Source organism: Peromyscus californicus, unplaced genomic scaffold (assembly GCF_007827085.1).
Source record: "Peromyscus californicus insignis strain IS unplaced genomic scaffold, ASM782708v3 Scaffold_5__1_contigs__length_169319896, whole genome shotgun sequence".
NCBI classification, from domain to species: Eukaryota; Metazoa; Chordata; class Mammalia; order Rodentia; family Cricetidae; genus Peromyscus; species Peromyscus californicus.
In genome coordinates this window covers 149,138,252-149,156,359 of record NW_026294573.1, presented here as the reverse complement: position 1 = coordinate 149,156,359, position 18,108 = coordinate 149,138,252, and the positions used below count along the sequence as shown (strand labels likewise).

Below are 18,108 nucleotides of genomic sequence, written 5' to 3'. Positions count from 1 at the left end.
GGCTAACCAACAGGTTTTAGATTCAGAGTTCAAATGTATTTTTTAATAGGAAAATCCAGGCTGCTGTGTGACTGGTTTTTCAGTGGTGTTTTACAGAGGAATGACCAGAATGATAATGTCACCTGCTGGCTGGTATCAGGGCATGGCTGGCTGCATGTTGTGTTGCTCCTTGGTTCTCAGAAGCACTGATAGGGAATATCATTGTCTGCTATAATGATAATAATCATAATCATAATCATATTAACACCAATGAGAGTAAAAGCACATGCTAAGAGCCATTCATTTATTTCAAAAAGAAACTACAGAGTTAGGTAGACACAGATCTGAAGTGTGTACCTCTCAATACAGGATGAGGGAGCATTGCCAGATAGCTCTTCATTTGAAACAGACAGTTCAGGATAATGTTGTAAATTAGACTTTCCTCGTGTTACCTGGGCATTCCATGTATTTGGTCAAAATCCACGTGACATTAAAATTGTTTTCGCCAAGCTTACCTTTGCTTTTGCCATCACAGGGGAATAACAAAAAATACACTTTGAAATGACTGCAACATAAACACATAGGGGCAGGAAAGGGGCCTGAAACAGAAGCAGCTGCAAGAGACGAGATTTACGTGTGTGTTTTCTTCTAAACAGTTTTACAAATTAGATTATAATCATTTTATTTAAAATTACCTAAGACCAACTAATATCAAAAGGGAAAAATATCCCCTGTTCTATGCTATAAAAGCTATAAAATCTAATTAGATAGTGAAAATTCAATGGGAATTATTATAGCCATAAAAATTAGAACACAGTAACTAGTATGGATTTTTGGAATTTACTGTCTAAGTTACGTAATGCATTCATTATGAAGCTATGTGAAAGTTATCTAGTGAAATACTTATTCAAAGAAGACCCAATGAGATGACAAAAGATCATTAAGGTCACCAGGAAGACATTGAACCAAGAGAGTGAGGAGTAAGATTTTGAAAGCAGAACTAACAGAATATTTGCTATTAGAAATTCACAAAAGACAGAATATGTATTTGCCAAGATTGATTGCATAAATATGATTGAACAGTTGTATAATTTCATTCTTCACAAGAGGAAGTGTATTCTACATAATACAGTCAGAAAGGGAAAACCGCATTTGTGCAAAGCTTGATATGAGTTTATTTTCCTTGTTACAGCTTTCACTAGCCCTGGCTTCTCACCTCTAATCACAACAGGACTCTTTCTGAATTAATTATGACTCAGGTTCTGACGATGAGTTAACCACTTACATAGGGAATTTGACCTGCATTGATCAGAGGAACCAAAAAAAGGGGTAACGACGTCTATGTGTTGATTAACCATTTATCTGACCATCACCCATAGCTGTTATTTCAGGCAAAAACTGAAATATAGACTGCATATAAGATGACCCCCAGTGGAATAAAGCAACTCCAATTTGGCTCTTTATTTATTGCAAACAGCAAGGCAGAGAACCTTCATTGCACTGAAGATATCAGCACCCTTAGAGACAATGGTGAGGAAAATTGCTAAAAAAGAGCAGGTAGTCTTCCCAAGAGCCTGACTGGGCAATGTAACCTTTCATCTAGCTTAAGAAAAAATCAATTCTTTAGCTTACCCTTGCAACTTTAATTGCAAGGCTGGTTATATCAGAAGAGGAAAAGTGACAGTGGATGTGAAAATACGTAATTTATTTCAGCAATTGAATATATATATATAATAGCATCCTTTTCATTTGTATACTGAGCATGTGGTTTTAACAGATTCCAAAGCCCAAGTTCACAAGTATTTACATAGGATAGTGTTTTACAAAAAAAGTATTTGTAAAACAAAATCTTTATTTGGTCTAGAATATCAGGATTCTCAGAGGCTACTGAATTACAAATTGTATTTTGTGAGATTTTATTTTCCTATTTTGAGGCTGTGGGGAGGCATATATGGTACCCAATATCACTTCATTTCTTAGATTCTAGATACTAAACTAAGAAATGATATATCAACGCAGAAGACCTTGCTGCAGGGCCCTCATTTTTCTGAACTCTGAATTGCGATGCTAGATTGAACTAGTTGTATGGAGTTATCTGATGGCTACTCTCAACAGCTACTACTAGTTATGGGTCTCAAATTTCCAAGTTCCCAAGCCTACCAACAGTACTTCACTTCATGTGGTGGTACTATGGCACTTCTTTTTTTCTCAGTATTTTTTTTATTTGAAAACAGATTCTTCTCTCATACGGTACATCCCCATCAGTTTCTCCTCCTTCCACTCCTCCAGGCTACCCCTATCTCCTCTCTCCCTCAGATCCACTTCCTTCTATTTCCTGTTCAAAAAAGAGCAGGCCTCCAAGAGATGACGGTCAAAAAGGACAAAACAGGATACAACAAGACAAGGCAATAGCCCTCATATTAAGGCTGGACAAGGCAACCCAATAGGATGAAGAATCCCAAGAGCAGGCAAAGGAGTCAGAGATACATCTGCTCCCACTGTTAGGACTCCCACAAGTACACCAAGCTAACAGCCGTAACATACACACAGAGGACCTGGTGCAGATCCATGCAGGGCCTGGGCTTGTTGCTTCAGTCTCTGAGAGTCCATGTGAACCCTGCTTAGTTGATTTAATGGGCCATGTTCTCCTAGTGTCCTCCATCCCCTCTGACTCTTACAATCTTTTCTCCCCATCTTCCACAGAGTTCCACTATCTCTGAGGGGAGGGACCTGATGGAGACCTCTAATTTAGACTGTCCACATACTGTCTGGATGTGGGTCTCTGCATCTGCTGCCGGAGGAGACCTTCTGATGACAACTAGACTAGGCACCAACCTATGAGTAGAGCAGAATATCGTTAGAAATCATTTCATTGATTTCTTTCCAGTCGTGTTTGGTTCTAGTCTATGTCTTTGGGCTATTCCCTTAATATGAACAAAATAACTGACCTGCTTTTAAAAGACAGAGTAGGGGTGTAGGTTGAGTGCTTAAAAACAGGGAAGGAAAATCTAATGGTAACAGCATGTTCCTTAAAGGAATCACTTAATGGGCAAAGCTGAAATTGAGCTGAAGTCCATTGTTAAAAAGAAAAAAAACAGAATGTGTTAGACTGAATGAGAATTTGCCTTCGTAGCAGCTTAGTGTATTTGATGTAATAAATTCTCACTTTTCTGTGTTAAATTCTTTCATACAATAGAAGCTTATAAAAAAGAATATAGACTGAAGAGTAAGTTGTATAATGAGATTTAATCTATGTAAAATATGTCCCAGAAGAAATGTCCTTTACTTTGATCATATGCCTTGAAACAAGATGCCCTGCTGGAAACCACAATAAAATGAGAGCTTGGGAAAAAACTCATCTGGCAAGGAAGGTTGCTCTTTAATATAAAAGTTCACCACGTCTACGATCCTGGGGTGGGCTTAATTAATGTCAATGAAATCTCCCAGACTCACTGAGGCTTAAAGGCAAAATAGCCCAGAGAATTTCCCTTGGCTTTCTCTCTGAAGTATTCAAGACTGGAGACACCTCCCCAGCATGTGCACATAGGCACGTCGCACATGTGCCCACAGGGGTGGGTGGCCCAGCCACACACAGTAGGCTTCTGTTACATTATGGAATTGCTCTTTATAAAAAATGACATGCATTCAAAGGGTTCATATGTCATTTTATTTTCATTATCAACACGCTTGAGTGTCAGCAGCTATCATGGCTCCTGTCATCAGAAAGATCTCACCTCTTCATAAATGGACATGACTGAATTTCTGTCTTGTATTTGACTTCTGTTATTTACTTCTTATGCTGAATAAACTATGTAGCTCTGTCAGGCTCAACTAAAATCATACCTAAATACAATCTTCAGGTTTTTCTTTTTTTTTCCCCCACTAAAACTGAAATCCATTTTAAACAGTTCCTCATTGGATTAAGAAACTATTTTTCTCTAAATGTTTATTCCATTTCATTTCCTTCAGATCCATTCTGAGGCTCCTATTAGAAACAAGTTAACAAACCCCTCAACAGTTGAGGGGTTTGTTGTTGCTCTTGCTTATACACAAAAAGATTTACCAAGAACAGATTCACAAGTACAGTAAATGATTTACTCCCAGAAACAGCATCATTTATGCCTAAATGTATGGTCAGTGTTGATTCACTGACTTGGAAGTGATACTTCTGTCCTGTATATAGTATATATGAATCTGAAAAGACACACACACACACACACACACACACACACACACACACACACAGACACCATTAATATTAAGCAGCTATGCTGCACCCAGGGAAGTAATGACATCTACTTCCTATCCTTGGCCCCAAAATGATCATTTTCATGAGAATTCTCTTTCAGTTGCCCCCCACCTTTCCATTTATACTGGTGACAGTATTTTGAGCCTACCTCTCACTTTGAAAGTTTTGTTATGCAGACTTCAGTTTTCTAACTATCTCAGGAATACACAGTGGTTTTAAAAATGGTGTGATTGCTGTGTGGTTCTGTGTTGCTTTTGTAGTTTCTAAGACATTCTAATACTATTTAATTAGCTAAAATTTCTCTTCTCTTGAGAACTGAAAACTCAATGAAATGTCAACAATACTGTCAGTCTGCTTCAGGCTAAACTCATTACACAAAAACTAAAGGTAAAAATAGTTCAAGGAGTCTTTGTCATAATGTTGAAGCCTACACCTATGCCAAAGGAACACGGAAATGATCCCATGAAAATGCCAAATTAGGAAGGAGATCGAATAAATTATCCCAGCACTGGCAATAACTGCTCACTCCTTGCATAGAAATTTCTCTAATTAGTCAAATAGCATCAAGTTTTGCCCAGAACTACCTGAGTACCATGCTCATTGCTTGATGAATTGAATTCTGATGCAGTAGTCTTTATTCTAAAATGTATCTTTTTTCATCAAGAAAGAAAAAAAAATATCCTTTGAAACAAAGTATAGCTAAGGACTGAACAAAAGTGCTTTTGTCTGAATTATGGAAGATTTGGCATCCCTGGGCTCATTACAAAGAATAATAAAATTTGGCGTTTTCTATTGTCTGAGTGTGTATAAAGGCTAAACTTCTTGATTTCCTTAAGTAGATGATAGGAAAGAGCGAACTACAAAAACAAGTGCTATATACTGAAGGTATGTGAGCGGCCTCCTTCCCAAAGATAATGCAAATTAGAAGTACGTAAAGCTTTGTCTGCACCTGGGATCTTTAATGAGGATAAAGAAAAATCAGACAGAGATTCTCCTGGGGAAAGAGAGGATCGTTATTTGAATAACCTGCAGTGAATTCTAATCAATGCGACGTGACTTTGAAAATGAATGTGGTCTTTCAAGCCGCTGTACTTGAGCTGTGATATTAATCATAACTTCATGGTACAGTAAAGCTTATGACAAACGCTTATCCAGTGGACTAGGAAAAAAAAAAAACTGGCTTGGATGTGCCAAGAAAATGTAGAAATAGAATGATTCTTTTCTGTTCCTCATTGCCAGCCCATTTATTGGCTACTGTGTTCTGTTGTCTTTCTTCGATTACCTTAAAAGAGATTGAGGCAAATTGCATGTCATAGGCATAATTATTTTCTTTTCTTTTTTTTTCCAAAAGGTGACATTTTACATGTAGCTTATTTCTTCATACAGTCTTGGGAGTGTTATTTAACATTAAATTATATCAGGGAACTGTGTGTGCCAGTCTGCTAAGGACACATTAAGCAGAACAGCAAACCTATAGACAGAGGAGGGAATTGTAGCTCTGCCCACTAGAGCTCTGAATTCTCTGTAAGTGCACCCTGCACCTGAAGAAGGTTGAGTATAAACACAGTGGTCTCCGGGTAGGCTAGAGAGAAAGGGATGCTGACTTCAATAATCATTAAAAAGTCAGTTATCAAGTGTTTTCTCGCTTAAAAGGAAATGTAATTAGTTTTTGACAAGTTGACATTAAAAGGCTTATTACAGAACACAATGCATTAAAGCTAAAATCTCAAGAACACACGAGGAACTAAGATGATAAAATAAACATCTTAAGGTAATTTAAATAATCTCTTGTCTGGAAGTAATTCCATGAAAGATGTGGAGTGCATATTTTCCTTGGCTTGATGGAAGTGGTGTTCAATACTGGGAGCTGTCATTCTGGTCATTGTTCTGGCTCTAATATTCTCCAATGAACTGCCCATGATGACACTCACCATGCTGTTTACAATATATTATTGCCATACGGTTGGCCTGTCCCAAAGACAAACATAATGCTTGTAGTGCATATTCTTACAGAAGAAGGGGTTCTCAATTCCAGGTATAATTGAAGTATAATTAAGGGGGATGCAAGGCTTGACATTGAAGCGAAAGGGCTGCCCCGAAGATAAAGCAGTTCTAAATTTACTCCTCCCTTATTTTTTTAATAAAATTTAAGAAACAGAAGGTTTCATGAGACATGATTTATTTCTTCTCTTGCTTCAGTGCAGAAGGCAAATTATCACGGACACAAAAATGGAATATACATCCAATGTAAGAGAAATATGCATGTATACATCTATACACACATGTCAACATGAGCAAAACAAGTATGACATTTATACAGAAGGTATTAAATATACAAATGCATATGTGTATATGTAGATGTGATGTAGGTATATGGGTAGATCACAGTTTTAACGTCACAATTAATCACATCATTTATGGCCCTTAATACAGATTTTAAGTGTCATATGAATGCTTGAATAATTTTTCACTAACTATTCCTAGTAAAATTTAATCTTAAAATTTGTATTTACGTGTGAGTTTTAACCTTTTAGCCCCAATACTGTGTTTTCCAGCCAGCTTGGGCTCTTTTCATGTGCTAAGAAAGCAGACAATATATGAGGTTCACGTTTATTTTATTTCTTTCCAGAGGTGAGAATTCAAACTGTGTGTTCATGTGTCAGCTTTACTGAGCCATTGGATCCCCAGTTATTTCTTTTAATGTTATCGCCAAATCTTTGATGGTGTTTCTAGATGTGATTGTCCCTTGAATCAGTGGGCTGAGTGAAGCAGATTGATATGCTCGATATGGATGAGTGTCTTGGTCTGTTTTCCATTACTGTGTCTGAATACCACAGGCTTATCAACTTATAAAGAACTGAGAAGTTCAAGGTCAAGAGGCTTCACCTGGTGAGAACTCTCTTGTTATTGGGGACTTTCTACATTACAAGTCATCTTTGGTGAGATTGACCAAACTGGCTTTTAAAACAGATCCATTCAGCTACCCATTAAGACATTAAGCCATTGATCCATGAGTGTACTAATCTATTTATGAGGAGTAAAGCTCTCATAACCCAATCACCTCATAAATGGCCCACCTGATACTACCTGTTAATATTTTCCAAAGGGGATGAAATTTCAACTTGAGTTTTGGCAGGGATATTTAAACCTTAGCCATGGGCTTTGTTTAGATAAGAGACTGGGTAAAGAAAAAATACAGAGAAAGGGGAAAAATTCCGTGTTTCTATCTCTGTCTCTCCCTCTCCCTCTCTCACTTTCTCCTTCTCCCTTTCCAACATGTTGAGTAGGAACATTGGTCCTTTCTTGTTCTGAGATTGAGATTTGCATCCTTAATGGTCTTGTTTCTCTGGCCTTTAGACTCAGGCTGGAACTATGCCACTAGCTCCCCAGGCAAATGCATGTGTACTTATGTAGAAGTGTACATGTGTGTCCTACTGGTTCTCTTTCTGTTAGGAACTCTAGTAATTATTAGTGTCTGAGGAACATGTGTTACTTTCTCAATTTATTCCAAGCTGTGAGTGATGGAGACTTGAATGATATCTATTCCTTTAACTTTACTACTTCATGTGTTCAAAATCCAAGTTTAATGAGTTGTAATTTATATGCTTCCAAATTCATGTTTTAGGTGTCCAGTTTGGTGCTTATTAGTGAATTGGCTTCATTGTGCAGATACCACCATAACCCAATTTTAGGATCCATTTCCCCAGTAAAACATCTCATGCCAATTTATAATTTATCTCTGTTTCTACCTTCATCCCTAGACAAACACTAGTCTATTTCTGCCTCTGTGGGTTTGCCTTTTCTGGATATTTTATATAATGGAGTAATACAATATGAGGCCCGTTGAGTCTTTTTTTTTTTTTCACTTAGCACAATGTGTGGAAGTTTCATGTTCATACCACATGCTTTTGTAACGTCATCCCCTCCTCTGCTTTCTACTCGTTGCTTCATCTCTATTTTGAGCAATTTCTATTTTGATCTTGACTTAAAATGAGAGACAAAGAGCTGTACCATAGTAACACAGGAGAAATGATGCACGGGCTCCAGGAAAAGGATCTGTATTTGACTCCACAAGTGAGGCAATTCTCTCTCAATAACCTCACCTGTAAAATGATAGTTACTGAGAAAACCTGAAGGAGACAATACTTCCAAATAGCACTTGTGAGTCCCCCAAATTAGTGGTTTGTTTGTTATAACAAGATGAAATTAATAACTTGAGTTTTTTAAATGCAATAGACCTTGAATTCAAGGAACCTTGAATTTATGTAACAAAGATTGATCAATTGTCTCAACTATGATAAGGAAATTGAGAAGAATATGTTCAGGTCACCATGCATTGAGCAGAATGCAAGCTAAAGTTTCTATGAGTGAAATGGCAATGAAAAAAACTTACCAGCCATTCCCAAAATTCATTTAGGGGACCCTGAGATAGTGGTACACCAATCTAAGTTTCATCACCTATGTAAGAAACTTGCAAGCTGTCTTTCAAACAAACAGAAGCCATGACTTACAAACTGGAACTAACTTATTCATACAATTACTCTGAAGGTAATTCATGTATATATGGAAAATTAGGAGCCAGATTTTAGAGAAAAAGTTCTTTATTTGTTGGCAGGTACACGGTAAAACATTGAGAACCACACATCACATCCGCAAGTGTTATCTGGAGTTACAGATACTTTCTAAGATCCATCCTCTCCTCTTTCAGTGGATTAACTCAGAGTCTTAGGATGTTGTGATGATTTATTGTCCAGGAGAATTGAAGACAATTTTTAATGCTATTTCTGAGTGTTATTCTTAAAAGAAAGTGGTTTACTTCCACTTTTCCCCTTCCTCCTTTCCAATAAGCAGTCTATATGAAAGGAAAATGCAAGCCATATTGGACATTGTAGATAAGAGCAACACTAATGAGTTGCAAAGAATTAAGACAAGAATTTGGGCATCGGGTAATCTCATGGACTGCCTACCAGCTCATATTCTTTTTTGAGACAAGGCTTTGCTAGCTCAGGCTGGTCTGGGATCTACTACGTATTCCAGACTGGCCTTGAACTTGTAGTCTTCTTGTCTATTCATCCTTAGTGCTGAGACTAGCAGCATGTGTCATCTGGCTTGCACCTCAGATTCTTATGTGAAGGAAATCAATTTTTATTTCTTAAATCATTGGTATTCACGTCTCTATTAAGTAATGAAACTGATAACCGTTATACTAACCAAAATACCATTTACTGTTTAGAAAACTAAGGTATATAACTTTTGAATGCTGTAATTGCTAAGGATTTTTATCTCCGGGTGTGTCATTTTCCTAAGTAGGGGCTGGTGGCCCCTACCATGAAGGTTGAGCTGTGCAGTTTCAGCTGGTATAAGATCTCTCCCAGACAAGGGCAGAGTTATGCCAGGACCCACAGGAAAGTTTTCCAGTTTGTTAATGTAAAATGCAAGTCTTCATTCATTGCCAAGAGGAATCCTCGGCAGGTAAGATGGATTGCTCTCTACAAAAGAAAACACACGCACAAAAAAAGGACAGTTGGAAGAAATTCAAAAGAAGAGAACCTGCCATGCAGTGAAATTCTAATGGGGCCATCACTGGTGCATCTCTTGTGGATATCACGTCAAAGAGGAATCAGAAACCAGAATTTAGGAAAACTTAGCAAGAGCAAACAATCAAGGCTGCCAAGGAAGCAAAATGCTAAGCTGGCATCAAAGAAGGCAGCAATGGCTGCCGCCAAGGCCCCCTCAAAGACAGAGCCCAAATACAAGGTTGTGAAGTCTGCGAAGGTCCCTGCTCATAGAATTGGTGGAAAATGTTAACTGGGTAGATCGGGTTTTTAAATAAAGTTCCATCTCTAACTATTAAGAAAAGATACCCAAGTGTCTTGACTATATTGTTGGTAAGATTTTTTTAGGAGCCCCCAAATTTGGCAGCATGACATAAAAGCTCATGGGGAGGTGGCACAGGGAATGTAGAATTTGTATGGCAGGGGTTTCCATTTGTTCTGGTATTCTTTTTTATTAAGGTTATAAGTTTGAGTACACTGGCATGAATGGGTTCAGGGCCAGTGGGTAGCCTTAATCGTCTTTGACTTCTCCAGAGAACCAGGTACACATTAAGCACTCAGAAATATGTTGATCTGCCCCAATTAAAAGACTCTTGCATTGCGTGAATGCCGATGTGAGATTTATAAGCTTAGCCACACATAATATACATTGATGCTAGATCTTTTCTCTGAGAGAGATAGGAGTGTGCAGTATCCAGCAGGAAGATAGATAATTGCTGGGTCCCTTCCAGCTCTAAAAGAGAGCTCATGATTTCCTCCCCCTTTCTGAACACCATTTCTACTTTTTTACTGTCTTAGATAAAGTACACAGAGGTTCAACGCGCTGCCCTCCATACCAGCGGTCCAGCCTGTTGTTTTTCCAGCGTTCTCTAAATGTACTCTGACTTTTATTTCCTGACCTTACATTCTGCTCCAGCTGTTTCCTCTTCTTGGGGACACATCCACCTATCAAATTCCCATCCACTCTGCATGAGTGAATGCCCTTCAGTGTTCTGAACACACAGATTTCCCTGATGCCTAGGGAATGAACAGCCTTGATAGCTGCTGGATGTCATTCTAATGGATTTTGAACGATGATCTCTCATGAAGAGACGTCTTCAAGACAAAAGGCAGAAAGAGTAATGGCAATGGCTGCTGATGGGGAAAGGGTCAGCACCTTGCTCTGGGTTACTGATACCTAGCCAGAAGGGTCAAAATGGACTAAGATCAGAGGTGATTTTTAGCATAGCCATTTGTTATGGCTGCTTCCCTATTAAAGCTGGTGGACTTCAGTCATCAAAATATATTCCACGGACTTCCCTTCCTCTTCCCTGCACCAAGAGAATACCCATTTCTCTCTGGCACCACTGTCTCATCCTCGGCAGCCATCATCTGTCACCTACCTGGGCTTCATTGAACCACAGCAACAGCCTACCTTACCTGCTAGTTGCTTCTCTTCCATTCAAATCTCTTCACACTAGCTAATTCTACTTGAGAGACTTTTCATTGCAATAATCATGATTGCTATTAAAGCTTCAGTGATCTAACTTCTGCCAGTGGCTGTGATTTCACCTCAAGTTACTCCGCCTCTGTCCACTGCTCCCCAGCTTCCCTGTGGCCTCTGTAAACAAGCTCAACTGCCTTTTCCCCACAGCTTTGGGAACTGAACTGTCTCCTACCAAGAATACCTCATCCTTGTTTCTTTGTGTGACTGGTCTCCTCTTAACAGGCAAGTCTCAATTCCAAAGCAACCTCTCACAGAGGCCACACTGTGCTCCCTAACTGATGAATCTCTCTCCAATCCTACCAGAATCTTTTCCCAGAGAAACTGACATTATTTGACATTAATTTATTTTATTTGAACACATCATTAGATATCATCAAATTGCTGTAAAAGAAATGGGTTCTGTCTACTGAATAAAAACAGAAGCCCTTCAACTAGTTTCTCTAGTCAAGTTGGTGGTGTGATCGATGACATGTTGTCTTTTCTTTCCTTTTTTCCTCTTTTGTTGTTGTTCTCCTCTTCTTTCTCTTCTTCCTCTTGTTCATTTATGCTGTTGTTTTGGTGTACTCTGTTGTTTCTTCTTCTTCCTTCTCCTCCTCCTCCTCTTCTACTTCTTCTTCTTCCCTCTTTTGAAACAGAGTCTCTATATAGCCCAGGCTGGCCTTAAACTACCAGTCCTCCTACTTCATCCTCCTCAGTGTGGTTTTATCGGTTTGTATCACCATATTGGCTCTGATATTTGACATTGATGTAACAATATTTAAGTTACATTTTTTGTGACTCAGTTTTCTTATTTGTGAAATTCAGACACTAACAGCCCCTGATGTGTAAGATTGTTTCCTAGAATGCATAAATTTAAATAGGCAATGAAGAAGAAAAATGGGGAACACAGTGTAAAGTCAAAAAATCAATTCACAATTTAAAGAATTATGTTTAAGATGTTAACCATAATGAAAGCAGAAAAGCACATGAGTAACTACATAGATTCATCGAAGGAGTTTGTTTAGGTGGTGTAAAAACACCAAATTATCAGGCAAAATATTTAGGTCCTTGAATTGTCAAGGCAAGCTGTTGTTCAGAGCTCTGATTTCACCTGTTTTCTTCATTACTTCATTTTCAAGAAAGTTTTACATAATCATTGTATGTAGTAATTTCACTAGGTTCTAAATGGGTACAAAGATGTACCCATTTGTAAATGGTACAAAGTGAAACCAATGTGAGTATTCAAAGTCTGATGGAGGAGGAGAACCATGAGGCAGGGACAAAGAAGTGCTTCCCACAGCTCTCCTTCTAGACAGATATGCTCCTGATTCTTACAAGGTAAATTCTAGTCCTGGGCTGCTAAGCATTGGATGAGAACCTACAGATACCCTTGAGGGACAGGAACAACTTTCAGGGAATCGACAGCCTCCCTGAGTACTGAATTTACTCCCTGAGTAAAGAATGCAGAATTGCTCACTCTACTCAGCCGCATGCAAATAAATATGCTGCACATATGTATTTACACAAATGCAGAATTATAGACTAGCTCCAGAGGGGGAAGGATGAGAGTGTTGAAATCTGATGGCACATCAAGCATTTCCTGAGGGAGGTTGTCTGTCAGTCTGTTTGTGCTGGCTGGTTGGAAATCACATGTGGCTTTCAGATGTAGAAAAGAAGAAGTATTTGCATATAAGAATGGGAAATTTTTAGTATAATTCTTGATGTAAGCCATATAGGCAACCATGCCATATTTCTGGGAAAACATCTAGGCACAGGGTTGTAGGAAATCTTATGAAGACCATCTTGTTAGTGGTGGTGGCATCCTCCTCCTCCTTTTCTTCTGTCTCCTCTTCCTCCTCCTTCTCCTCTTTCTCCTCCTATCCTCATTCTTTTACTTTTCTTTTTTCCATTGTTTATAGAAATATAACATTTCTTCTGGGTCAGATTTTTATTTCTATATCCCTTCCTCTTTATTCTTTCTCCATTTTATGAACATAAGGGTGTGAAAATTATTTTAACTATGTTTTCCTTTCATCAATGTCAAATCTTCATGTAAGGACAGTGAGTGGCAACACAATTCTGTAGCCAAGAAGTGTGAAAGGGTAAAAAAAAAGTCTGATGTTCTGCTGTTGGCTTTGGATAAAATCATGGCTTATAGAAGTATAAGTGGGGAAGTAGATTAATTCTTCTTAAAAATATCCAAATCCACTCCAAAAGAAAAAAAACTGAGCTTCAGAAAGGAAATGATATTGCATATTCACTATGTTTATTAGTTTGGAAGCCCAAAAGATCAGTGTTAAAGGCTGCCTCTTCTTCTTGCTCATTGAATCACCCTGGGACACAGAACCTAAAGGTATTTCTCAGTATTCACCATTCCTTCCCAGAAACACAGCTAGAATGCATCTTCTAGCCTCCTTTGCATCTCAGCTCAGTGTAGTGATTGAGTTTTGTCTAATGAGCACATCCACATTGATCCAGGGTCAAACTACTTTTGTAGGAGCCCACAAAGATTCCAACTTGTGGTTTGACTCACTGTCACAGAGTCAGAGTTTATGTTGCTTTCCAAGGCTGCATAATAGGATGCAAAGGCATGGGTTACCAGGTATCTTATACTTCAAGGCCCAATAATAAAATGTTTTGCCATGAGGCATGGTTACCAGGTGTTTTGAAGGGTCTACACTTGGTTGGTTGTACTTTGTGCTTCGATTTTGAAAGTGGGAGGTCTTTTGCCTCTCTCCTTGCTAGTGTATAAAAACCCATTAGAAATAAACTCAAGGCTGCTGGGTATTAATCCAGGGCCCTCCCAAAGCTATCCTGTGCCTCTTTTTCTTTGTCTGCTCCTATCTAGTTTTTCTCAGTTCCTCAATCCCCCCTTCAAGGGACCTTTCCATAGGTCAGGGCTGGACCCCAACGCAGTGCCCTGACGTACCCTGGAATGTTAGATGAAGTAAAAATTGTTTTGATAGGCTATACAATGTGAGTTTGAGGTATTGTATCAGCTAGTCTTCTACTGTGACTTTGAATTATTCTTGAACTTTCCACTTAGTTTTATGTGTAAATGAGACTAACATTGTTAAGTCCTAAGCTTACCAGAACCTAAATGGCTCTTCATTCTTGTCTTTTGGTCATTCTCATCTTCTGTCATGTGCTTACATTTTTCTTAATTATAGTAAAAACTTGAGAAAAAGTAAAGTTTTCCAAGAACTCTGACTCTAGTTATGCCATTCCTAGAAAGGAGTGACAAAGTATTTTCAGATCATAATTCACTGGAAGACATAAAGCTGGCCCCACAGGGTCAATCTGTGGGCAGAGTCACATTAAATGAAAACGTAAGAACTCTTGCAGCGTTGAAGGTTTATATAGATCATTACTAAGTTTCTCAAAGGTTATGCCACAGGGTTTTTTTTTTTATGTTGTCCAGGGTTTCTCAGAAATACTTTCAGACATTAGACTCTCCCCCAATTTCATACTTATGATGACTATTAAAAATTCCTCCTATGCTCCCATCTACTCTATTTCCTTTCACAAGTCATTGTTCACTTCACTCTCTCCTTGTTTCTACTGCTGTGACCCTGCTGGAGCAAACAACAACAGAAGAAGAAGAAGAAGAAGAAGAAGAAGAAGAAGAAGAAGAAGAAGAAGAAGAAGAAGAAGAAGAAGAATTCCTCATCCTGCTTTCTGGCCAAACCAATCTGCACAGTTAGAGCCTCAAGTCCCATGCCTGTTTTGTGTTGGAAGGGATATACCCCCTGTGAAATATGGTTTTAATCTTCCTACAACAACTTATTTCATAAAGCATGCTTAGAGAACATTTTCAATGAGTAACATTCTCCAGATTAATACATAGTATGGTCTAATGACAAAATTAGGTAACCTGAAAAAGGAAAACATTAGAATAGGAATTGAAATCTCCATTGCAGCAATAAGCAGTCATGAGTAGTTCTCCAGAGTTGAAGTATAGTTGGGAATTCATCCTAAGCCAAGAGAGCTGGTCTAGCACTCCTGTGCAAAAAAAATGTTAATCATGGCTTTTCTGGGTCAATACTTAGTGGCATTACTGACAAGCTGGGAGGAGTATTGCAGTATTGTTATGCTTTTACATAGTTCATATGGGAAGACTGTCTTGCAATAACACCTTTTGCTTTTGACTTGCCATGATGCCTGTAATTGCCACATTTATGACTATCTCAGGTGAAGATATTGTGAAAATGAAACTTCTTAATCATGAGAGATAAATATAATTATCATTGATATCATGTCAGTCTTACCTTCAGTCATATTTATTCAGCTTCTGAAGAGTTGCAACTCTAGGTGATTATTGTGAGATGAAGATGTGAACCAACAACTTGAAGTCCCAGGGGAGGAGGCAGCCAGGATCTTCCCCACCTCCAACTTCCTCCAACCTCTCATGCTCCTCTACTTGAAGCTGTTAAAAGTTGTGGAGGCTTGAGATTGCACAGTCTTTGCAAGCTAGTACAGGACATGTGACTCCTGAGCAATAACCAAACTTTTGATGCTGGGTATATCATTGGTTCTTTTGTTACCTGAGCAATATGGCCATCATGCACATGGAGTAAGTTTAAACCATAGATATGAAACTCTCCACACTGGGGATGTCTCAGCCTTTTAAGGTTTTTCTCCAGAGAGAGAAGACATCTTTATTGTTCTGGAGAACAAATAATTCTGGCCTGTTTTCTGGAAGGAGATACTGGCTCAACCCTTCAACACTGTTTGCTATACAGGCATCTTTGCAAACATTTGTGGAGCAAAATAGCAGTATTTCTGGTCACTCAATGTACAGAAGTATGAGAAATTCAAGGAGAAATCTTTCCTAACAACAGCAGTGCAAATAAGGTATATAGACTCATGTCAGTCAATAAACTCCACCATTATCATTTAGCAACTTTCAAGGAAAGTTGTATTTCTATTTGTTGTTGGTAAAGTAGAAATGATAATAACTATCATGTATAGTTAGTGTAAGAATTAAATAAAGTGGTCTGTCAGTAGTAAATTATGTATCTAAATGTAATAATTTGCAACAATTTAGTATATGTGTATTTTATTATATGTTGTAATATATCATTGCAACGTGTTTTGTGATGCTTAATAATTGAAATTGTATTTCACTCTGAAATGCTCTTTAATATATTTATATTGGATACAATGGAGGGTCCTAAGTAAGAAATTGCCTTGGTCCCGTCTGCAAAGCTTTGGTCAGTCACAGAACCTAATTGGTCAAGGAATACAATGGAGAAGGATTCCTGAGTGATGGTGCCAGTCTGGAGAAATGGGTAGTTACTGCACAGGGAGCTGTGCTAAAAAAATATTGAAGTCTAGTCTGCTTATTGACTCAATAGGAATGTGTATGCATGATGAAGCAGTCACTCTCTCAGGGACAGATCTGAGAGACGGTGGGATTGAGAGGGGGCACTAAAGGGTTTGAAATATGGTAGCAGTCATACAATTACTTTGCATAGACCACTTAGTTGTTCAGTTAAGACATCTAAATCTGTTAATTAATGGATTGACTAAAATCACTTCTAGAATCAAGTCAGGGATGAAAAATGAGAACACAGAGTGATCAGTGGATGAAAGGGTGGCAATGTAGCCATTTTACAGTTTCATTTTGGGATAAATGGAAGTCTACTTTTAGTTAGGTCATGACCTATAAACAAGGTTAAGTACTTCTGGAAATCCCAGCTGTTGTCAGGCTGTGTGGAGCCTGGCCAGGTTTTTTTCAAATGACCCAGTATTCTGTTGCTGCCTCTGGCTTCTCCTGGGCTCCAAATTGCTGCCTGAAGCAGCTGCTCAAACACTTTAATGGCCACAATTAAACCATCTCAGAGGCTGACCTTTAGACATGGCAGTGGTGAATCAGGCCAACTGGCCTGGGCTCTGCCATCCTTGGCAAGTTGTGTGTGATTTAGTCTTTCATTGGGCTTCCCTGAGCATAGACTAAGGGATCAGACTTCCAATGGCACTAGTAGAAGCAGAGTGAGACAGGGTTGTACAAAAACTTCAAATGCCCTGCTAAGAAATGTTCTTAGAAACAGGACATTTAAAGAGCTTCAGAATTGTCTGAGGTTCTTAAATTCTTTAACAGATAAAGATATATTTTTACTAGGGAAAAGAAACAGAATTCATGACCAAAAGTTACTGTTCTTAATCATTGGTTATAACCAATGAGACACAGGAAGTACTTCAAATATGAGATGTAGCTGTGGCCTAGGGCTAGACCATGGTCCACAGGAGAAAGAACTACCTTCATTTGGTTCCCTAAAACTCCCACATGCCTAGCCTGATTTAGAAGATGCTCAATGAGTAGTTGCCAAGCAGTGGGTAAACAGAAACTCTACCTCTACTTAGCTGCTAATCTAGTAAATATGTGAATGAGACATTCATCATTTATGAGGAATTCTATAAAAGAAAGAAATGTGGATATAAAGTGTTGAGGGTAATTTATCAGAATAAGGGGATGAGCACTTTGGTTATCAAGCTTCAAGAAAGTGTATTTGACTTGAGAGATTTGTAACAAAAAGATTTCATGTATGATCTGTTCAAAGGAATGCAGAGTGTGTCAAGCAGGCAAAGGCTCTTAGCAAGGAATTAACTTGTGTTTTTAAAACAACAGGTGTGTGTCTGGAGGAATGGCTCTGTGGTTAAAAGTGCTTGTTTGTATATATGTTTTCAAATTGTACTTATGTATTCATAATATATAAATATACATATACATTATAGTATGTAACAACAATTAATGAGAAAAGAGGCCATGGATTTGAAAAAGAGCATATAGGGGTACATGAGAGGCTTGGAAGGGAGGAAATAAAAGGTAGGAATGATATATTTGTTGTAGAGACCCA

General features: G+C 38.3%; 1 pseudogene; it reads left to right on the top strand.

The window, feature by feature from the left end:
* Positions 1 to 283: 283 nt before the first annotated feature.
* On the top strand, positions 284 to 17,274 carry LOC128097669 (60S ribosomal protein L24-like; annotated as a pseudogene).
* Positions 17,275 to 18,108: the final 834 nt, after the last annotated feature.